Genomic DNA, 21,102 nt, shown 5'->3' on the forward strand with positions numbered 1-21,102 from the left:
AAAATGTCATCATTTTTATATTTGGAAATTCACTCTCACTTTGTTCTGTTTTGATCTGTATGGTTTGCCTTAAAGATAATACTGTAGCTACCCTGGACTGTATATCTTGCAGTGGCTTTTAACCAAACCCATTAAAATTCTGACCTGTAATAATTCACTTTTGACTGTACCAACTGATTTTTTCTTTCTACATTTTTATTTTCCTTGACTCTCCTATTAGGCGATAAGCTCCTTTTCAATGTTTAAATTATCCAATTCTTTGGTCCACAGGTTTCAGAAACTTGAAGTGGGGAACCCATTCATCTTTGTATCTTGAGTAAAAGGACAGTGCATGAAACAAAACAGATGCCCAGTCTGCCTGTGGAATGGAATTTGGACAGCCCTGCCCTCAGGGAGATTGTGGGTGACCTGCGGAGTCAGCTGCATCAAAAATGACACAATGCTGTTGTAAGTGGAACAGGGGAAGCATGTCATGATACAGAAGTAGAAGAGAGGAAAAGAGTAAGATGAGTTATGCACGTAAGTGTCAGGGAGAGTATGAAAGGGGAGGGGATTCCAGCAGAGCAGCGGGGGAAGGACACCCAGGTGGAGGAAACACCATGCAAAGCAGAAGCAAGAAATATTCAGAGATTATAAAGTTCCATAATTCTTAAATGGGCTAAAATGTGCTGAAGGTGGCACATATAGAAGGAGACAAAGTCTAGAGATAAGCAGGAACAAAAACATCCAAGGCTTTGTAGGTCATGTTATGGAGTTTGGACCTTGCTTGGCAGGCTGTGAGGCAGGGGGCAGGGAAAGGTCTTAGTGTGGATAAGCTGCGTCTCAGTAATATGAGATTGCTAAGTCTCACAGCAATAGGATCAGACTCGCATTCTGCAAAGAGCCCTCCGGCTGGGTCATTGGAGTGAGTTCAAGTGCACCGGTGGGTTGACTTGGTAAGGTGCTGTGACAATGAAGCAGATGTGAGAGGACTAGAACCTTCAGTAAAGCAGAGGCCATGGAAATGAAGAGGCCAGGTCAATTCAAGAGATGTATAAGATGATGCAAGACTTGATGACTAGATATGAGGATCTTGGGAGAGGGAGGCATGGAGGAAGGTAACAGACTCATGGCTTAAGAGACAGGTAAATGATGGTGCTACCTACCAAGGTAGGGAATACAGGACTGTTTGTGCAGGAGTGGGGCAAGTTGATAGTAAAGGGGACAAATCAATCCTTTGGGTCATTTTGAGTGTGGGGTAACTGCAGACCTTTAGAGTAGAGGACACTGCACCTCAGTGTCCTTGCATAACTGCCCAGACAAAGGGAGTTTTTCACAAATACTTTTAATAACCTTCATGCCTTTGTTATCCCTGTAGAGAACCCTCTATATTGCATTGTTATTCACTTCACTTTTTAGAAAATCTGCATTTTCTCCTGTGCTTTCCATCGCCATTAATGGTGACATATTCTCCCCACTTAGCCAAGCTCATCACCTCAGAGTCGATCTCAATTCTTCTGTCTTTCTTACTAGTCACATCCAACATGTCACTCAGAATGTTCCTAATCACTCCCCTCCTCTCCTCTTTCTGGTCACTGTTTGGTCCAGCATACCTGCCCACTGCCATATACACCTATATCCCCAGCCCTCCCCAGTCAGTTTCTTTCTCCAGACTCTTGCAGTGATTTTCTAATTGCTATTTCTGCCTCTAAGATTTGCCCTGGAAAATTACTTATTACTCACACTATTGCCAGAGCAACCTTTCTGCAACCAAGTCCACTCATATCACTTTGCTACTTAGAAACAACAATTGCTCCTCAATTCCTAAATGGTTATGTACAAATACCTTGTTATCTCATAATTTGGCCCAGACTTATTTTCTAGACATAGCAAATTATTCCTCACTTCACAAATGATACCTAAATTGACTTTAAACATTGTGAGTCAAAGGCACTTGATATATTAGTTTTATGACTCTGTATTATTTCAGGTAGGTGTTGGACAGGTGAAAGAGGGGCTCTGTCTCACTCCACCACCACGGACACACACACACACACAAACACACACACACACACACTGTTAGATTCAGTTCCAAAATTAATTCACCACGGATACTGTTATGGGTTGAATTATATTACACTGAAAATATATGTTTGAAGTCCTAATCCCTGGTACCTAGGAATGTGACCCTATGTGGAAACTGGTCTTTGCAGATGGGATCAAGTTAAGATGAGGCCATTAGGGTGGGCTCTAATCCAATATAACCGATGTCCTTATGAAAAGGGGAAGTTTGGACAACAGTCGCAAAGGGAGAATGCTATGTGATGATGGAGGTCCTGTAGCTACAAGATGAGGAATGCCAAGGATTGACGGCCACCAAAGAGGCAAAGAAGGATTCTCCCCTTCCAGTTTCAGAGCGAGCATGGGACTGCCAACATCTTGGTGTCAGACTTCTAGTCTCCAAAACTGTGGGATGATATATTTCTGTTGTTTTAAGGACCTGGTTTGTGGTAGTTTTTGAAGGCAGCCCTGGGGAGCTAATACAGATACGAGATTTCACAGGATGCAGAGTGGCCACAAAGCCTAGCTTCTCCCAGCCTCTAGCATTTCTGGTGGGCACAGCTGCTCTGGCGGCACTGTCCCTGCATGGCAGAGGTGCCTCGGATCTGGAAAAAGTGCCACCACTGCACTTTTATGTGTAAACTTAACAGCACCATCCCTTAAGAATTTACAAACTCTGGCCTTCTGTTCAAGAGAATGTTTACAAACGTGGCGTTCTACTGGTTCTTGATCCAGATTCAACGTTGACAAAGCCACAACTTCATCCAAGGGGAGAAAACACAGTGAGTGTCAGGAATCTCTTAATCATATCTTTGCCTCTCGCTCCCTGGAAAGCCCATTTCCATGCAGACTCACTTTTTGATAAAAACTGTAAAATGTTACCTAGGCTTATACTCAGAAGGCTACTCCTATTTGTCTTTTTTCAGCATTGTGATTTACTTTATCAAAGGCTTTTATATCTTATTTTTCTTTGTAGGTGGTGTAGGGAGTGATTTTTGAACAAAAGCAATGAAATCCTGACCTTACCTCAATAAGGATCTTGTGGTATTTTACTTGACCAACTTTATCAATTTTGTTCTATTTCATTTGTTTTCAGGATACACTATGCTTTTTTTTTATGTCTCCTGGCTTTTGCATGTGTCATTTTCCTCACCTAGAACATACGCCTGATTCATTTCCAACTAAAGAATGCCATCACTTCGCTAATTATGATAATCAGCACTGTCCTGGGTACTACACAGACATGATCCCATTCGTATTCACAACCTTGTGGTTTAGACTGAGAGAGGTTAGAGTGACGAGGAGGTGGCATTGGAACTTGGCTCTTTCAGATCACAGAATCAATGTTCCTGTTTCTCAGCCTCTTGCCAAGCCAGAAATCTTCCTTAACTTTCCTAGCCAAATATTCACTTTCTCCTCCAAGTTCCTGGAGAGTTTTGTACTTACTTTTATTGTGATAAGTCACAATAGTTTATATTTTAATTACTTATTTGTGTTTGTAGCCCCAGTTGGTTGAATTCCACAAGACAAGAAATGGCTTTTTGCCCACCTGCTTTAATCATGGCTCATAATAGATGCCCCCCCCCAAATATTTGCTGAATGGATTAGAGCATGCTGAATAAATGCACACATGGATTATAAAGTCACAGCATCTTCTATTTGACTGTGAACTTCTAGAAGACAGAGACCTTGCCTTTTTAAATTTTGAATCCCCAAAGTTGAATAAAAGTCTGTTGGCAGAATGAATGATTTAGTCAATGGATGATTTGGCTGAATGAATGGTTATAGCTGACTAGAAGCCCAGCATGTGGCAGTTTTCCCTCTGTGCTTTATAAGATTTAGGAGCAGGACTTCCCTGGTGGTGCAGTGGTTAAGAATCCGCCTGCCAACGCAGGGGACACGGGTTCAAGTCCTGGTCCAGGGAGATCCCACATGCCACAGAGCAACTGAGCCTGTGCACCACAACTACTGAGCCTGCGCTCTAGAGCCCGCAAGCCACAACTACTGAGCCCATGCGCCACAACTACTGAAGCCTGCACGCCTAGAAACCCGTGCTCCACAACAAGAGAAGCCACCACAACCAAGAGTAGCCCCCACTCGCCACAACTAGAGAAAGCCCACGCACAGCAATGAAGACCCAAAACACCCAAAAATAAATAAATAAATAAATATTAAAAAAAAAAGATTTAGGAGCAAGTGATAAAAGATCATACAAAAAGGCAAAAATCTGTCTAATCTCTGATTGAATGCAGCTAATCCAGCTTCATGATGGGGACTACAATCTGATTTTAAGATCAAGAAAATGAAAGTACTAAAATTGAGGAACAGTTTCATATTTCATTGATTTATTCATTCATTCACTTACTCACTTACACTTGGGAATTGAAAAAGCACCCGAGAGCTGAGTAATTCACAGCCGCCTTCTTTTTTTTTTTTTTTCCAACTGTTGGAAGCCTGAGCTTGGGAAGCCAATTGGGCTGAATCCCAAAGACAGCCACTGTGGTAAGATGCCTTTGGGACCATCCATGACATATACAGCAGTATGGGGCTTATAAATTAGAACAGTGGTTCTCAAAGTGTGGCCTGGAGACCCATGGGAGTCCCCAAGAGCTTTTCAGGGAGTTACAGATCAGAATTATTAGGACAATACTGAGCTCTTATCTGCCTTTTTAATTCCCATTCAGTGGACTTTCCCAGGCCCTACATGGTATGTGGTATAACACCAGACTGAATGTAGGAATCAATATGCAAATCTAGCTATCTTCTATTAAGTCAAACATTAAAAAGATTTGCAAAACCATAAGACAATGCTTCTCTTCACTATTTTTTGGAAACAGTTATTTCTCATAAAATGATGTCATTTATGTTACTATTTAATGGTGTATAGCAGTTATTTTAAGATAAATACTTACAAACATTTTCTCAGTTTTACTTTTGAACATGATAAATGTTGATAGATATAACCCACATAAACAAAAGTATGTTGGGGTCCTCGTTAATTTTAAGACTGTAAAACTCATCTGAGACCAAAAATGTGAGAACCACTGACTTTTAGACAAACATGGACTCATATAAGAAGTTTCAGACCCACTGCCCTCTCAGGAAGCATTGCCTAGAGAGTGCTTCCTTCTAGCTGGTGTGTAGGTGGGGTGTGAAGGCAGAAGGTGAATCACTTACAAGGATCTGGACACCCACCCCCTTCACTACTTCATTCCTCTGAACCTACTCTCTCCACAAGGGCAATGCTATTTCTGCTTCGCCAGGGATCTGCAACTGGAACCAGATATTTACTCTCTGGTCTGAGGCCAAACTCTGACGTCCATTCTCCCTACTGCAAGTCCCTCAAAGCCATCTTCTTCCAGCACCAGGGAGCCTCAACTCCTACAGAAAATCTGTTCAGGGGCGAGTCATTACAATCAGCTCCTGGAGAGCGTGCTAATTATGTACTTTCTGAAATGTTCTCTCAATAAAGGAGCCATTCAGTGATGGGGGAAAAATAAAATAACTCTTAATCACAGTCGCAGAATTTCCAATAAAAATCTATAATTAAAAAAGAAATTGATCCTCAAGCATTTTCACTTTGATTAAATTGCCAGAAAACAGTCATGTTCACCTCTGGTCTTACAGGAAGGAGCCTAGCAACATGTATACATCCACTCAAGAAATAATGATGAACCACCCATTCTGTGTTAGGGACACTGGGAATGTTTGCAAATACCTGGCTGAGAAGATACTGTGTATCCTATGGCCAGCCCCTGATAAATAGTTATGGAAACTTGGCCTTTATAAAATGAAATAGAGATCAGAACAAACCTAGGAACCTGTTTTAAATGGACCACACTGACAATTAAATTGGTGGTTTACTCCCAGTTCGGGTCTCCAAAGGGAAGCTGGACATGTAAATTGCCAAGTCGGTAACAAAGAAGAGCATGGTCAGAGAAAAGGAGAGGGTCACGTAGCTTAGGTTAATCTGTGGTGATCCCGATTGGCCAGATCATGAAATAAACAGTGACATCTGACAGTGTGCTAAGACAGAAGACTACGTAGTCTTGTTTTACCGGCTTCTTCACGCAACATGCCGGCTTGATACAGGCCTGGAGATGATTTATTATTTGCTTCCTTTGAGCAGATGATTCTGCCTGGCATTATGGTGTCCAGTGAGCTCACTTAGCGGCGCACTGTTTACACAGACTGAGCAAAATCTGAAAAACAACTTGACCCTCTGAAGTACTGAAACTGAACAGGGATTTCAGTTACCCTTCTTTCAGGGAAATGTTGTTGCTGGCTGATTAAATGAAACCTTTTGTGTCTGAAGGACATTCTGAGAGGAAGCATCAGTTACAGACAGTCTGGGTTTGGGAAATAGGACAACTTTAAATTTCCACTGAGGTCCTAATGGCTTTAGTTTAGTTTAGTTTGAATGGTTACATGGAAAGATAAATATAGTTCAAGCCAGGTTTTTGCTGTTTAAACGACGGGGTGAGCAAATAATAGCCCATACCCACATGGCACAATACTCTAAAAGAGCCAAATGAAAAACAATAATAACACTCAAGCTGTCTTTATCTATCTTTCATTACTTTGGAAGTTGTCACTATGTCTAATACAATGAACGTATTAATAACAACGACATAAACAACAAATGAAACACACCAATAACAAAACTCAGCTACTATTAACAAACAGTTTATGATATCCCAGTGTAACTGAAAGTGCGGTCTGGCTGCTTGTCACTCGAAAGCCAATAGAGAGGCAAGGTTGGTGGAAAGGAAAGTTTGCTTTATTTTGGATGCCGGCAGCCTGGGGGGCGGGGGGGAGGGTGGACGCCTGTCCAAAGGCCGACTCCCCGCTTCCTACAACCAGTGGGCAAGAGCTTTTATAGACGGAGGGAGGGGTCTGCATGCAGAAACAACACAGTCGGCTCTGACAGTCATCTTGAAATTGGTCACTGGTGGTCCGACCAGCATCATCTTGATGGCTTCAGGTACGGTTCATCTTCAGGTCGGTTTGTTTCCATTTCTTTGAGGCCAGTTCTCGGAGTTGTGGCAGCTTATGTCATGGCTACAGCCTGCTCATCATGTAGTTAACTCCTTCCACCTGGTGCGGGCTTCAGCATCTTTAAGACAGCTCACAGGAGATGGCTCAGAATATTACCTGTATCCCTTAAGGAGGGACTAAAGGTCCTTGACTATGTTTAAGGACTAAACTATTATTATTTGGTCTCCTTTGACTGTTTTCCTTTGTTTCTGTATTTTTTCACTTCTCTGATTAAACTTATTCTTTGGCTAAAGTTTTTCCACAGACAAAAGGCAGGCTGGGGACATGGGGGGCGTAGACCACAGGGTCCTGCTCCGTTTCACTAGATATTACTAGATAGGCATGGGTGTTGTTTTTAAATTTATAGCTAGGGCTGCCATTTATAGCGCTGTTGCTAAGTGCTATTTCCATTTGTTGGGCATTTGGCAACTGAATGTCAAAACAGCCAACACATCTCTAGTTACCGTACCCAAGGTTGTCCTGTGGGATGGAATTATTTCCTAGCATTCCAGAACAATGCTGCCTTCTGGCTGGAAGTTATACTTGAGTGGGGATTAAACTTCCTTCTTTTATTAATGGACTTCTACTGAATGATTACCTCGAAGAAGAACTCATCTGGGCTGCATAGGAGTTTACAGTTTAATCCTAAAACTGGTACATAAACATAGGATTATAAAACTGCTTGATAGAAGCTGTGACACAGGCAAAGCCTCAGCCAGATCCTAGCATTAGGGAAACAGGCTTAGGGGCGGGCCCAGGGCTGTGTGAGCGTCCAGAGCACAAGCACACACAAAGGTAAGTGTATTTGCTTCTCCTGCTGTCTCTCCCCTCACATTCAGCTGCAATACTGCATACAGGAAAGCGTCGTGGTCTCTCAGCTTCTAATCCTTAAAATCATCTTCTTCTTCCCCAAAAATTTTCCATCAGGTGACAAGCATGTCCTAGCCCTTGAACCTCCAGACCAGTTGAGACCCTGTGGAGCTCTTAGCATGACTGGAGTGGCCAGCAGAAGGAGGCAAGGCTGCCCTCGGGGGTCTTTCCACTCTAAGTGTGACTCGTGGACCAGTAGCAGTGGTGTCACCTGGGAGCTTATGAAAAATGCAACGCAGCGTCCCAGCCTCCTCCCAGACCTACCGAGTAGGCACCTGCATTTGAACAAGCTCCTTGAGTGATCAGGTGCACTGGTCTAGGGCTGCCTAGAAGGCCAGTGTATTCCTTCAATACGGACACCTCCCAAGGCAAGCTACAAAATCCAGCCTGACGTGCTGGAAAGCCACATTACAGATTTGAGACTTTACAGTAAGTGCAGTGGGAAGGCCTTGGAGGTAGAAATGTTTGGGGATTTTTACAGGCCCTTGCACGCTGACTTTTGGAGGCTCCACTTCCACAGCATATTAAGCAAATATATTGGCATCACGAAAATGCAGATGTTTGTTTTTGAAAAAAATAAAAAATTTTAATAACTTTTAAAGTTGTGTTTTTATATGGCTAAATTATTCCTTTTGTTTTCTGCTTTAAAATTGGTTATATATATGTATACACATACAAATATACACATATACTCACACGTACACTTGAATTGCTAGTTAGCATAATGTCATCCTTTGTAGATATTTAATTCAACACTTTGTATTTTTCTCTTTTGTAGCACGGGGGGCAATGATTTTTTTCCAGGTCCCATATAATTCCACAGGTCCTTGCTAACATATGGCTCTAAGCACTGTGGCTATATGCCCATTAGATTAATGGGCTTTGAGCAGAGAAGTGACAAAGTCTGCTTTGTTCTAAAAAGATCACTTTGACAGCATGTAGGGAATGGGCTAGGGCTTGGTGTGGGAGCAGGAGTGGCCACTGAGAAACGATGAGGTGACTCTCTCGGCAGCTCAGGCAAGAGAAGATGCTGATGGTGGTGACGGAGAGAATCTCCTGAATATTAGAGAGGTGAGTGTGGCAGAATTTTCAGGACCTTGGGACACATTTCTTATGGGGAGTGAGGGAGAGGAGACAGGGATGACTCCCTAAATTCCAAACTAAGAAATCTAACTGGAAAACAGCTTATTCGTATAAGAGACACTGAAGGAGTCATTAGTTCTTGGGGACAAGATGTTCCTTTACTTTTGGACATGTTGATATCGAGTGACTTGTACCTTGGTCCCTGAGTGGAAATATCACAAAGGTAGCTGAACAATCTGTTCTGGATCACGGAAGAGAAGTGCCACGTGGAAATGGAGATTCGGGAGTCACCAGAATGCAAATAGGGATGGAAACGAGGGGTTCTCTATGCTTCTCCGTCTTTACTGCAGAACTGAAAGGGGGCGCTACTTTTAAGAGGTCGGTCACTGACAAAGAAGAAAGACAACCTTGCTTAGGGGAGCAAGGACTTCAACATTTATGGTTAGAGACAGAGTCATTGGCAAGGGAGACTGGGAAGGCCGAGTCCACTGTTGTGAAGAAGGAAAGGAACTTGGGAGAACACATGGTCACTGAGGCCACTCCCGTGAGAAGTACCTGCATTCAATGCTGCTGAGAGGTCAACTAAGACTCACGTATTTCTAAGGAAACTAGAAATTGGTGACCTCTGGGAAAGTATCTTCGGTAGGGTGGTGGGAAGCCAGATTACTGAGTGCGGTAGGCAAAAGGACAGCTCCCCCAAAGTCCACACCCTAATCTCTAGAACCTGTGAAGATATTACACTTGCAAAAAAGGACTCTGCAGATGTGATTAAGGTAGGGATCTTGAGATGAGGAGATTATCCTGGATTATCTGGGTGGGCCGAATGTAATGACAAGGGTCCTTATAAGTGAAAGAGGGAGCCAGGAGGGTCGGAGCCAGGAGGGTCAGTGTCAGAGAGAGCTTTGAAGATGCTAAGATGCCGGCCTTGAAGATGGAGGGGACCACGAGCCAAGGAACATAAACTTCCAGAAGCCGCAAGAGGCCAGGTAACAGATTCCCTTCCACGGCCTCCAGAAGGAACATGGCCCTGACGACACCTTGATTTTAGCCCAGTGAGACCCATTTCAGAGTTCCGACCTCAAGAACTGTAAGGAAATAAGTGTGTGTTGTTGCTTGGTTTAAGCCACTAAGTTTGTGGTAATTTGTTACAGCAGTGTTAAGAAACTGATACACTGAAGGTCAAAGGAAAGACGGAGGAAATGAAGACAGTGAGTGTGGATGCTGGGAAATTTGAGGAGGAGCTGTGTAAGATATAACAGAAGAAGCCTTTGCTTAAGGTGGGAGAAACTTATAAGCCATAAGGCGAGAGAGACTTCAATTCCTAATGTATATAAATTAGCATATATATATGTACACTAATGGAAAGATATCAGTAAGAACAGGAAGATGAAAGAGTCAGAAGTAGAATCACAAGGTTGAGGAACAAAGAGGGGCAGGGAGGGATAAAGAGCACAGGTGGGATGAAGGACACATCATCCTAAGAGGAAGTGAGGGAGGAAAGGACACATCCTGGTGCAGATGGGTTTCTAAATTTGATGTGGGAATACTGAGGTAGCGCCTTACTGATGAGTTGTACTTATTCTCTCCGTGCCTCAGTTTCCTTACTTAAAATAATAAGTAATAATGATAATAATAGTATCTCATAGGGTCTTTATGAGGATTAACTGCCTTAGCACATGTCAAGTGCAGTGCTCATATGCATTGTATGCGTTCCACACCTGTTAGTTATTATTATTATTTACGTTTTTCTAGGGCTGCTGTTAACAAAGCACCACAAACTGGGTAGCTTAACAACCACCCGGGAGCTTTACTGTCTCCCAGTTCTGGAGGCTGGAAATTTGAAACCAAGGTGTTGGCAGGGTTCGTTCCTTCTGAGGGCTGTGAGGGAAGGGTCTGTTCCAGGCTTCTGTCTTTGGTTTGTAGATGGGCATCTCCCTGGGTCACTTTACATCATCTTCCCTGTATGTGTGTCTGTCTCTGTGTCCAAATTTCCCCTTTTTATAAAGACATCAGTCGTATTGCATTAGGGCCCACACGGTAGACCTCATATTAATTAACCACATCTACAATGACCCTATTTCCAAATAAGGTCATGTTCTGAGGTACTGGGAGTTAGGACTTCAACATATGAATTTGGAGCGGGGTGGGGGTGGGGTGGGAACGACACAATTCATTTCATGACAATTATAATTACTCTTTTCTCTGCTAAGAGTCAGTGAGACCACCCGCCATGAGTAAGAGTGCTGAGAAGAAGGTTTAAAGAAAGAGGAAAAAGCTGGCCATTTTTATTATAATAGAGAGAAAGAGCTGACCAAGTAAATCCAGCAGGATTGCTAGGGAGTCTTTAGCAACCAGAAGGGGTTGGTATCAAGAATTTACAGTGGCCCCAAACCCTAACTTTTTATTAGTGCCTCCAGGGCCCTATGCAATCTCACTCCAAGCTTTCCCCCACCGACTCACCCTGCATCACACTCCTCCAAGCTCACGTGTTCCAGCCACCGTGGCCTTCTTCCTGCCCCTGCACCTCACCAAGCTCCTTGTGGCCTCCTGGCCTTTGCTCTTGCTATCCCCTCTGCCCTCCATGCACTTCCCCTGGAGCAGCCTATGGTAGGTTTTATCTCATCACTTAGGCTTCACTCAAATGCACCCTCTTCAGGGAGGTCTCCTCTGACCACCTCTTGGAAGTCGTCCTCCAAATCCAACCTACGTTCTGTTTTATAGTCTTTATAACACTTGTCAATATTGGAAAATAGGTCTGTTAATTCTTTGTTTCTATTCTATCATCTCTCCTTCTCCAGAGTTTTTTCTTTTTGCCTTATTCTTTCCTTTGTTCAAATATTCTACTCCCATTCCCCTTCTCCCACAGAGGCAAACGTTCCAATGTGCTAATTTTGTATCTTTTCATTTGTATGTGTTTTTGCAAATTATTTTATGCATATTTTTGATTTATGCAAAGAGTATTGTGTTATATATATACATATCTCATATTTCTTTCATTTTTCTATTAGATACTATATATTTAAGGTATATCATTTTTTCCTTGTGAATATCAAACCTGTTGTTCTAAGTACTGTATAATATTCTATAGCATATCTCCATGAACAATTTACATATCCATTCTCTTGGAGATGGATACCTAAGTACCTTCCCTAACCACAATAACACAAAAGAAGCTTCAATAAACATCCTTGTACGTGTCCCCATAGGGACCTGTGTGAGAATTTTTCTGGGCTATATAGTATACTCAGAAGCAGAATTGCAAGTGAGCTGTACTTAATCTTAATTTGAGTAAAGATGGCTCTCCAGAATGGCTTTACCAGTCTAATATACTACCATTGACCCAGAACTTAAGTTCCATGAGAACAGGGCTTATATTTACCTTGTTCCACTAGCACTCACCGTCCAAGTATAAGAAAAAGAAGACTAAAAAAAAAAAAAGAAGAAGAAAAAGAAGGTGAGAAGTGGGATTCCTCCAGGATGGGGGCTTCATCTGGCTGTTGCAGAATACATCGTTGCAGAGAAATACCAAGAGTGTGAAATAATGGACTGCACACTAAACTGAGTAAGAAGCAGGGTAAAGACAGGGAGGAGAAAATAGAGGGTCAAAGAACTAGAGGTCACTTTAAGGTCAAACACACATGAAGAGAAAATAACTGAGCAAATAAGCTTGAAGGATGGAAAGTTGTGGTCACAGAGTATAAGGGCTTATCTTAGCCTAGGCTCTCTAGGAAACAGAGCCTGAAGCAAAGCTCACTTGCTAATTCTTAATGAGGGGGTGTTATCCTAAGGAAACAGGAGTGAGGGAGAAAGAGAAAATGATGGAGAGGAGAGAAAGCAGATTCAAGGTGTTGCATTACCAATCTGTCACAGCTTCTCTAGCAAATAAAGCTGGTTGCTGAGTCATGCTTGAGTAGCCAGAAGTACAGAACCATTGCATCTCTGAACAGCTCCTGGATGGGCAGGAAGGGTGAGCAATTACCTGCTGGCTTCTTCCTGGCTGTTGTCTCTCAATGGTCAGAGTCAGCTCCACAGCACATTGATTCCACTACATCTCTAGGGTGAGTTTTGGGCCACTCCAGGCAGCAGCTAGGGAAGCCAGAACTTCTGTGGGTCCAGCCAGGTCGGACCTGGGAGCTGGAACCACTGAGGCTTCCTCTCCGGTGGGTGTTATGGAGGTCATGCTGGTCTGGTCCTGACTCCAGAGGAGGCTGAGGTCGGTGACAGCGTCCACCAGGGCTTTACAACCACGGGAAAGGCATGAGGCCCTGCTGAGACCACTGTGTCAGTGCACTAGGGACTAAAACTCAGTATGTGCGGGTAGAAACAGAACATAAAATGTATTTGTATGTTGGTCTTTTTGTAGTAAAATTTACTATTACCTGCTTGCTAATTAGGCAGATTATTAATTTCTAAATTGTGTCATTATTCCAAACAATTGTCTTTATTCCAGAAGGAAAATCAAGAACACATTTCAAATTCTTTCTATAGAATTACAGAAACCTAAATACAATTCTTCTACGTAGTAAGTCATAACTCTCTCTGTCCCTAGGATTTGGACCTTCAGTGGGTGCTGTGAGAGACACAGCAGAGATGAATCAGACGTGAACCATGCCCTCCAGGTATTTACGGTCAAGTAGGGGAGATAAGCAACGTATAGATAACAATAATACAAAGTAGAATGTGATAAATACCACCAGAAGGGCTGAGATAAAGTGCAGCTCTGAAAAAAGGAAGTACACTGAGAAGTGATAATTGAAGCTATGAGGAGAGGGGCAGTGGTGAGGGGGGGGAGAGAGAGAGAGAGAGAGGGAGGAAAGGAAGGGAGGGAGGAAAGGAGGAAGGAAAGGGCTAAGGACAGAATCCTGGGAAAATTTAGAATGAGTGGGAGCGGGGTAGAGGAGGAAGGTCTTTCAAGGAGAACGTGGGCAAGAGACTGGTCAATTCAGAATGGGAGGCACTTGTAGGCTCCAGCTGCTGCCTGGAAGGGCCAGGAGACTACCCTAATGAGCTGTGAGTCAATGCACACAGGGCTCACCCTCCTCCCCACCAGGAATCAGCAGGGAGGGATCTGGCAAATGAGAAGCCATTGTCCCCTTGGAGAGACAAAAGTGGAATGGAGAACTCAGCGCTACGCCCAGAAGATTGTGTGATGTGCGTAATGGGCTCCCATAGGTTTCTTTCTCAAGTCTCTAGTATCTTGGCAAATAGTTTTTGTGCTTTTTGTTTGTTTTTTAAGAAAACAGAGACAGTAGATTAAAGAGTGGAATTGGGGGGCGTTGTTTTTCGCATTATGAAAAGACTTCAGCTATGTATGTTCTGAAGATATAAGAGTTAAGACAACAACGTCCCTGCTCTGATGTCCAATAAAGGACGGAGACAAGCTGATGAGCCTTTGAGACTTGGGGCAGCACGCTTCTGTGGGGTCACAGAACCACCACTCCGCAGAATCAGGGTGACTTCATGGAAGGAATAAATGGCTTTGAAGTGAAGAAAGGGATGGTGGGCTGCAGGGAGGTTAGACAGCAGGAACACGGTGGTGGAATCAATTGGTCCCGTTTCATAAGCATATTGAGGATGCCGGCCCCTGGACGGCAGGAATGCCAACAGCAAATGGTAGTATTTCTCCTGGGTTAAGGTTTGCCAAAGCTGAAGTGAAAGAAGGGCACAGTGACCTAAGGTTCTGGCTTTAGAAATTGAAATGGCTTCTCACGAGGTCAGTCTGGTGAGATAAATAAGCATGCAGACAAATGAAAGAAGACAAGAAGAAGGGAGCAGAACCAAAGAGACAGGGAGAAACAAGTGGGAACCAGGATGGTGGATGTGCCCCTCTCGTGTCCTCAGAAGAGCTTCTTCTGGTGACACATAGAAGAGAGCTCAGCTTGCACCCCGGGGTGCTCTGAGCTGGGCTCAAACGTCATGAGCACAAAGGCTCATCTAATGGGGTGGCCAAGTGCAAGGGCAACTACAGAGTCTCCTGTGAGGGCATTTATCCCAGGAGAATAGTATTGCATCTAGATGAACGTGAACCAGAACTCAGTTATGCAGGGCCTTGGGAGTCTGAGTTCAGGGGAAGTAACCTGTTCCCAGCTTAGTCCCTTAGATGCATGCCCATGTGAGAAAGAAAGTACGAGAAACAGATTTCTCTAAAACACCAAGGCTGCTTAAGAACTTCTAGGTGTGTTAACACAAAGATGGGCATTTTACTCTCCACATCTCCACAAGCCATCTCTGAGCTTTGACACCATGAGAGCGCTAGCGCTCTGGTGACAGTGCTTGGTGGGGACCATGACACCCAGTGGAGCAGAGGTACACCCAGTACTAGAGGATTTATTCATGAACACGGGTCCTGCACTACCAGTGGGCCCAGAGAAACCTTGCAGAGGGGGCTGGAGGTGGCGCTCTGTTCCTCAGTCAGCGGCCGGGAAAGGCCAGTGAATTCTGGCTTCTCACCATCTCCGTAGAGGCAGAAGCCAAGATTTTAGGCTCTGGAATTAGATTGATTGGCCTCTGTGACTTATAAGCTCTGTAAACTGGATCACGTTATTTAACCCTTTGAGCTTGCGTCCTCAGGTACACTTACCTTTTTGGGTCGACGTAGTAAATGAGGAATTGCAGGTACACCTTTAACAGGCGGCACAGTCAGACCACACACGCGACTCCCTCTGCGTGAAGGTGCGTCCTCCTCACTCCTTGCTGACTGTTACTCATCTTAAGTTTAAATGTCATTTTTTTCAGAGGCGTCATCCCTGAGCTCCTGTAGCAGACTCTGGATTGGCTACCCAGCATCCACTGCCACCTTCTCCTTTCTGTTTAGGTATCGACTCCTCAAAGAATGCAATCCTGAAAAGTTCAAGGGCAAATCCTGAAGAGCCTTGACCAATTATGGTAATCCTCAACTCCCCGCGGCCCCCGCCCCCATTCCCAGCATTTAGACGTGCGTGGGTATGTGACTTAGTTTGGATTGATGACGGGTGAGAAGTCTGCTAGAAGCTTCTGAGAAAGATTTTCCCACTCTGGAAAAAGGACATACTCTGCTACCATGGGGCATTGTCAGGATTGTCTGTCCTAGCGGGAGCTGCTCCGCCTTCCTGGGACCATGGGTGGGGCAGAACCAGTACCATGCTGGCATGCTGGAGATGGCAGGGGGAATAACGGAACCGGCCCTGGGCCTTCCCTGACAGCACTGAGCTGCTGAATTCACCAGCCAGAGCCTCTTGACCTTGGGACTTCTTGCCATATGAAACAATAAATTTCCTTATCATGGAAGACATTTTAAATTGGGTTACTTATTAATTGTAGCCTCCCTCATCTAAATTATGACGCCATCATTTTTGCTCTCATATCGTATTTTCCTTCATAGCATTTATCACATATATAGTTACTTTTGTGTTTATTTGATTGCTTTCTGTTTCCCCCATGGGATTCTAAAGGGCCAAGATCACATGTTGACTTTGCTCACCGTTAAATTCCCAGATTTTAGCACCGGGCCTAAGGCATAGAAGCTGCTCAAGCACATTTGTGGGAAGGATGAATAAAGAGCTCAAACATGGTCACTTTTCTCCTCCTCTTCATCACCCTCCTCCTTGTTCTCTGTAACTCTGCATTGTTGACAGAGCACAGGATCCCTAGGAAGGAACCTAAGTTCTCCCTCAAACTCTGACTCTGGGCAGCAGCCTGCACTACATCAGTGCCTTTCGAGTTTTACCTCAAGGAACAGTAAGAAAATACATATTACACGGTTGACCCAGTACATATTTACATATTTAACCGAAGAGAAAGGTTTATAGAGCATATTTACTTGTACTATGTGTAATATCTCTGATATTTTTATCCTATTCTATTTCATTAAAAAAATGCAAGTTCTGGCCCAATACATCAATTTTTGGACCCATTAATTAGCTATCCACAGCACCACCCCCATGTACTAAATTAAATGTAAGGACTTTGAAAATCCCTGATTTTCTTTTTTTCTTGTTGTTTAACTGTTCATAAAAATGCAGGCCATTGACTTAAATGTCCATTATTACAGTGACTTAACAATGACTTAATTATTTTCCCTTTTCCTGTGGAATTCTTCTCCATCCCCATCTCCTCTAGTTGGGTTATTTCGAAGGCCTGCGTAAAATGGAAAGACTCTCTCATGTGTTCATGAAAAAGTACTTTGTACTTTTGCTGATTTTTTTCCAGTTAGCACACACACACAAAAACCAGGACTACATTTTCCCTTCTTTGAAATTTAACGGGCCTATTTAACATATTTTACGTGGGCCTAACTTCTATGTAAGTTTATATATGTACTAGTGCAGACCGGCGTTACATGAGTCCCACTGCCACCCTGTGGTTTAAAACCCAAGGGAGCTGGGTTCTAACATTCTCTAGAGGCACAGTGAATAGACCCTCACTGTAGTTCCCAATCCTCCACACAGAAACTGCCCTTGTCTTCCGAGGATTTACCAGTGAAATTCCTCTGGAGGCAGGAGAAAAGGGGACAAGCCACACGGAGATCTCACAACTCCAGGGCATAGCAAATAATGCGGTGGGGTATATATATATTTAGAAAACCATAATGCGAGCCTCAGGGAAAAACATGTAATCAAAAGGCGACAGGGAGAGGATTACCAACTTGGGTGATCAAGAAAGCTCCCTGCCAGAAGACCTACAGATTCCGAAGGTCCCTTGAAACTCGGTTCAAACCACTGCCCCCAGCATCATGTGAACTGGCAAACTCGATGCAAGTTATGGCTCCAGAGTCCGGGAAGAGCGCGTCGCCAAGCTGCTCCAGGGTCACGTGTCTTCTAGAAGGGCACCGGTGTGACAGAGGAGAGCACGTCCAGGGTACGTGCGCCTGTTTGCGCTGTGGGAGTGAAGGCGAGGTGGGAGAGAGCTTGCAGTGAAAACGGACCTGGGGGCGGGGGCGGGGGGAGAGAAGGAGGGGAAGGAAAAGACGAACACCTCCCTGAACTTTCCTCTAGCCTCGTCCCACACACTTGAAATAGAAACAATAACATGAAAAAAAAAAAAAAAAAAAAGCTTACAACCACGACGCTATCTCCCTACTTAAGTTGTCTCACTCCGGGGGATGCTGTCGCCGCTCGCGTGTCTCGGGAGTAAAGGCTGGGGCCGGTGTGGGTGCGAGGGCGGGTGACCCCACCTTTAGGGAAGCCGGCTCCCTGTTCTTCCACGCCATCGCCCCGACTGACCCCCGCCCCCCTCCCTTTCGTCCTCGCCTCTCCTCCCTCCTTCCCCCCTCCCTCCCTGCCTCTCTCCCTCTCTCCCAGCGCGTCTCCTCTGCACCGGCCCCCGCGGAGGAGCCAGGCGGCAGCACCGGAGCCGCCGCAGCCTCTGCGCGCAACGCCCTCGCCCGTGCCCCACGGTCCCACGTAGCCCGAGCGGCGGCGCCGGCAGCCCCGGGCCCGCGCTACGCGCCCCGCGCCCCGCTCCCGGCCTCGCTAAACTGACCTGCGCCCGGCTGGGGCGCCGCGGGCGGCTGGGGAGGGAGGACGGCGAGAAAGCGGACGCGGAGACGCAGGGGCGGCGGCGCCGAGGGGGACGAGCTGCGTACCTGGAAAGTTACCGGCTCTCTGGTGAGACTCGCGGGCTGGGGGCTCGGGCACCGAGGGGCGCCGGGGGGCCGCGGCCGGGGTCCGCGCGGGTGTCGGCTGGGCGCGCGGTGCGCCTCCTTTCCACACCCAGCCGCTCTCGTGCCTGTGCTGCTGGCGTGTGGACGTGTGCACGCGGTGCGTTCGCTCGGGGTGGCAGCCAGCCGGGAGCTCCGGGAGGCAGGGGGAGGCTACTGGATTTCCAGAAGCTCGGCTGGGGGCGGGAGGGGCGAGCTCAGCCCGGGTGGGGAGACGTCAGGTTCGCATTCCTTTAGCCCCGGCGGCCGGGGAGACTGCTGCTCCGGGCTAGGGGCTTGGCGGTGCTCTCAGGGCGTGCGCTCCCGGCTTCGCTTCGCCGAGCTCCGGGGAGCTGCTAGGAGACGAGGACTTGTAAACTTGTGTGGGTGTCCTGTGTCACTCTCGGCACCGTGAGGCGCTTTCACATTTCTCGCTCTGTTTTTCCTGGTGAAGAAGCGAGAGTAAACAAACAAACAAAAACGAATCCGTCACTTTGGGGATGAGAGAAAAAGCAAGGGGTTCAAGTTTGAGAAGAACTAGGGTACGGATGCATAGCAGTTGAGACCCTGCAAAGACACAACGCAGGCAGGATGAACGGGTAGAAAGGGTGACGCTCTGGTCTTCATCTCGTCGCTGAAGTTCCCAGGGCTTCTCTATAAAGGCAGAGAGCAACATACACCTGCCTGCGCTCCCCACCCCGAACAGTGCCTTAGAAATTGTCTCTTTCCTTTGCAAGTTTCCATTTAACTCTTGGAGAAGGCGATTACCTACATAACATACAGTAGGTGTTGCCAGTACTACTGTTCAGTTTTACGCAGGAGGGTAGGCGCTAATATGGTGGAGAATTACCTTTGGAGCATTAGAGGCCATCTTCTCCATTGGAACATTGTGTAACTAAGAATAAACGACATAAAAAGATGGTACACAGAGATCTTTCTCTTTTACCTGAAATGCTCCATTTCAGTCTTCTGAAATCCTTACAAGTCAGGGCTAATTCACCTCACAGTGAAGGCGTATGTTGCCTGGATTGCTGCCCAAGTCTTTTGAGCCCATATTGTCTTGCTTCCTCTAGGCTATTTTCCTATCAGTTATCCCCTCTTCTCCTATGTTTTCATTTTCTCTATATTCACCGATTCAGTATTTTGGGCTTACAAATACTCTCAAGTTTTCACTATTCTAAAAATCCACTGCATGAACCATGGTACCATGTTGAAGTCCCTGCTCTCAGTGTCAGCTCTTCCCACCGTCCTTTGTAATCCGGTTTCTATCCCAACTCTTCTGTGAAAGGCTAAGTTCAATATATTTCCCTCATGTGCTTTGATATGTCTCTGGGATGAACTGCAGCTTGCTCACCTCTTGAAAATCTTATCTTTATGGCTTCCAACGTACTTCTAGATCTCTTATTGTACAACTGTTCCTTCTCTGCTTTTGTTATTTGCATCTCCTCCTCCTCTTCTCCTATAAATAATATCCACAGGTACCATCTAAATGTACATACGTAACCATAGAGATAGAGGCATTCCTTTCTTTTTTCCCTCAGTGATCTCATCTACTAGTGGGACTTCAGTTCTTACCTATGAAGTGTTCTCTTGCCTTGACCTTTCTTCTTTGCTACCACGTGTTAGACATTTCCACCTTGATGACTCATAGGCACCTCAAACTCAACAAATATAAATCCAGGCTCATCACTTTTTCCATAAGGCTTGCTTATTCTCTTGACTGTGGTCAGTGTCACAGTGCCTAACCCAACGATGGTGCTCTGTTCATTTTTAATGAATGAATGAGTTCATAGTACTGCCTTCCTCCCCGCCTGCCAAGATCAAAACATTGGAATCTTTTTTGACTCCCCTTTTGTGTGCACCCATTTAATCACCACATTTAGAGATTCTCCCTCATGCAGTATTACATCTTGTCTTATACAATTAATCCCTCCACATCCTTTCTCTAACACGATAGCTTCTTCTTACCGTCTCTAGTTTTTCTCTCAAACTTCATATAGACCTAAACACTTTTCTTCTCTTCATTGCCAATCTACTGGGCACTTTTATCTACTTCTTCAGCTTCAACCTTTACTTATGATTGCTAGGTATTTTCAGCTCCCCCTTTTCGATTTTCTAGTCCCTTGTTTCTTACTGCCTACTGAACTTCTTGACCTTAAACTTTCCACAGTTTCCTCAAACTATCCAAAAATTAAACTCACTGTCATATCCCTCAAGTCTGCTCCTCAGTTTGGTTAATGACATCTTCTCTTACCCAGTTGCCACAATGGAAACTTCCAGATCTTTATCTTTCTTCTTAACGTCACTCAAATTCCATCAGCTACCATCTCTGGACCTACACCTATATAATTACATTTGTGTGTGTTTGCCTTCTTATCTGCTACTATGGCACCGCAGAATAGCTGAATGGAATGCCACTACATTTGGCAGTGAACATATGGGGTATAAGACTCGCT

The 21,102-nt window shown here is 45.0% G+C and overlaps 1 protein-coding gene and 1 long non-coding RNA gene across 2 annotated transcripts in view; both read left to right on the top strand.

The window, feature by feature from the left end:
* LOC137763665 (uncharacterized) overlaps nt 1-427 on the top strand; it is a 32,622-nt gene extending 32,195 nt beyond the window's left edge. Inside the window, exon 4 of the long non-coding RNA XR_011073830.1 lies at nt 271-427. This is a non-coding gene — a long non-coding RNA (uncharacterized lncRNA). The remainder of the gene's footprint in view (nt 1-270) is intronic.
* Nucleotides 428-18,576: 18,149 nt separating this feature from the next.
* The window catches only part of PRKG2 (protein kinase cGMP-dependent 2), a 93,613-nt gene continuing 91,087 nt past the window's right edge, over nt 18,577-21,102 (top strand). The window contains exon 1 of the mRNA XM_068542118.1: nt 18,577-18,614. The gene's annotated coding sequence lies outside the window, so the exon portion shown is untranslated. The remainder of the gene's footprint in view (nt 18,615-21,102) is intronic.

Source organism: Eschrichtius robustus, chromosome 4, assembly GCF_028021215.1.
Source record: "Eschrichtius robustus isolate mEscRob2 chromosome 4, mEscRob2.pri, whole genome shotgun sequence".
NCBI lineage: Eukaryota > Metazoa > Chordata > Mammalia > Artiodactyla > Eschrichtiidae > Eschrichtius > Eschrichtius robustus.